The sequence below is a fragment of the Cariama cristata genome, unplaced genomic scaffold (assembly GCF_000690535.1).
Source record: "Cariama cristata isolate BGI_N322 unplaced genomic scaffold, ASM69053v1 scaffold25510, whole genome shotgun sequence".
NCBI classification, from domain to species: domain Eukaryota; kingdom Metazoa; phylum Chordata; class Aves; order Cariamiformes; family Cariamidae; genus Cariama; species Cariama cristata.
The window spans coordinates 1-2,793 of NW_009594457.1; the positions used below are offsets into that span (position 1 = coordinate 1).

At 56.1% G+C, this 2,793-nt stretch overlaps 1 pseudogene across 1 annotated transcript; it reads right to left on the reverse strand.

Moving 5' to 3' along the window:
• Positions 1 to 1,367: 1,367 nt before the first annotated feature.
• LOC104160146 lies at positions 1,368 to 2,439 on the reverse strand (annotated as a pseudogene). The gene is made up of 2 exons (XR_696437.1): positions 2,304 to 2,439; positions 1,368 to 1,879 (listed from the first exon to the last, which is right to left on the reverse strand). The product of XR_696437.1 is annotated as a nuclear factor erythroid 2-related factor 1 pseudogene (transcript).
• Positions 2,440 to 2,793: the final 354 nt, after the last annotated feature.

Sequence of the window (2,793 nt, forward strand, 5' to 3'; positions counted from 1 at the left end):
AAACAGGCCTCTGGAAACCAGCAGCGTTACCGGCCTCTTGCCGCTCAAATCCGCAGCAGTTCTCCCTAAAATCTGACCCTGGTTTCTCTACACTGCACTTGAAAGTGCTCCCCCAGACCCGACGCCCTCAGCCAAGAACAGCGAAGTCTTCCACGGGCTGCGCCCGACCTTGTAACGAGGCATTTCATCAAATTCTTCCACGTTCCCAAGACAGGGAATTACCTCTCTCAATTATCAGGGAGGAACCTAAACGTGTGAATATTTGCCCTGCGTTCTGCCACCCTCCGACCAAAGCTCCTCTCGTTGACGCCTCCAAGGTCGCCGGTCGCAAGCCCAGAGCGAGGTTTTCACCGAACGCCTCCGGAGCCAGGAGATCCCCGCGGGCAGGGGAAAGCTGCCCGCAGTTACAGCCAAGGCACCGTCCACGTACGGCAGCATCCCGCGTACGGCCCCGAAACAATCGTCACCTTTGTCTCTCCGGCGTGCACGCGTTCACACCGCTTTCCTCACTCGATTCCCTGCCTGCCGCTGCGCCGAAGCCACAAGACAAAAGCCCCAGGCATCCGTGACAGCTGCCTGCAAAGCTGCCCACCCCTCGCTGCAGGGGACAGGGGCAGCGGCGCTTGAATTCGGCTCCCCTCCTGGCCAGATGCCTCAGCGCCTCAGCAGCTCGTCCCAGACGCAATTTATGAGACGCAAGAGGGATGCTGGAAGGACCCAACGCTGCAAATCAGCGCTAACATCCCCCCACGCCACGGCCAGGGAGACGCTGAACATGCCGTGACAAAGAGAGCGGTGCCAAAAAGGGAAAAAGAGCAGCAGCTCCCAGGGACCAGCATTGCATCACAGCCTTTCCGAAAGGTTGTGCTCAGACAGAAAGAAAAAAAATAAACCGCTTTCCAGTTCACCTCTCTCCACCCGCCTGTGATGAAAACCAAGCAATAAACATCGCCACTGGATGAACTCCAGAGCCAAGTAACCCAACCACCCGCTCGACACCTGGGATGAGGCTGTTACCCAATGCCCCTGTTTATTTCCCAGGCTCGTTTTATCGGTTTCACAACACAAAGCTATGTGCACAGGTTGAAACGCTGACCCCAAGCCTTTCGCCCTCCTTTCACTATTATTTTCAGACCAAGAATAAAACAAACAAAAAGGAAAAACCACCCCACGCATACCCCTGGAGTCCTCTAACTGAACCGTAATTTAGTATTACGCCACTCCCAAGCGGGGACCCGCTCCTCCCAAGTGCTAAACACACAGACCGTACAGAGTACCGCTCCCTCGGGTGGGTACCAGAGGGCAAGAGCCCCCCCAGGGGCTCCCTTTCCCCCCTCCCACCACAGCAGAAAGAAGGTCCTGCCTACCTCTTTGGTCAGGTCTCCATTCACCGGGGCAGCCACCGCTCCCAAATCTTCCAGTTCTTCCCCAAAGCCCTGCTCAGCTCCGCTCTCCCTCACCCCGTTGTCGGGACTGCTCCCATCCTGCAGACCGCTGCCGTTCTCTAGGGCGATGCCGGCGCTGGGCTGGCTACCGGACACGGAGCCTTCGGGGTCTCTGTGCACCAACCAGGCGTTGACTTCGGTGGTGGGCACCTGAAACCTGTCCAGGGCCCTCACCTGGTTGAGCAGCCTGCGAGCGGTGAAGTAATAGTCCAGGTCTACGCTTTTTGGGTGGATGCCATAACCATCCAAGGTGTTACGCAGGTTATGAAACTGGGTCTGGGTGTAAGCGGAGCTCTGGCCAAGGATGATCTCCCGCAGGGGGGGAAGCTGCGAGTTCAGGTAGGTGTCCACGTCCACGCGTACGCCGATCAAGCTGAGCAGAATGGTGAACTGGATGAGGCCTTCGGTGAAGTATTTCTTCAGAGAAAGCATTTCTGGCAGAGGAGAAGAAAAAACAGGTGGAGGGTTTGGGAATTACAAAAAGAAAAAAACCAACACAAACACCCCACAGCATCAGATGAATTCTCCACACAACAGGTTGGTTGGGTTTGTCTTTCCTCTGCCCCACTTTCACACAAACAAAATAAAGCAACAACTTTGGCGTTCAGGTTATCACTGAACAACTGGATAAAAGTTTAAAGAACATTTGAGACTTTGGGCTCAGGACGACTTTGTTTTCCTTTTAAAACTCTGGAACTCGGTGGTCAGCCGGCAGAGTGAAATTAAAGATTTAAATCTCAAAAAGCAACAAACTCCCCCCAGAAGACAGCCTCCACCCTCTCGTACCCTTTCCTTTTCTTCAGAACCGTTCTATAACACGGACCGTACAGCCACAGAGTAAAAATCCACGCGACTTACTGTCCAAAAACTCCACATACAGCTGCTGCTTCTCGCCCCCCCCCAGTTCCCCACACTCCAGGACGGGGTCTGCTCCCTCCGACCCCTGCCTCTTCCTTCCCCTCTTCTGATCCACGGAGCTTCCTGACGGAGCCTTCTACGAGTCAAAGGTCCCGACCGCGGGAAGGTCCAAAGACTCCTCCGCTTCTGGCTGCAATTTCATCAGCGGCTGAAACACAACCGGAGAGCGAAGGCGATAACGCCCCGCCGAGGCACCGCCCCAAACACCGCACACGGACCTCCTCCACCGGGAAACGGCCGCTCCCCCACGCGCGGGCCCTTGAAAATCCGAGCGCTCCTGACACAAGTCGGGCACAAGAAACACGCGTGGCGGAGGTTACCCTTGGGGACAATACCGTCCACGCTTCCCCTCCCCGAGCTATTCTTAGGCCGGTGCGTCAACTTCCCCCCTCCCTGAGGGAACCCGGCTCCCTTTCACTCCTCACCTCGC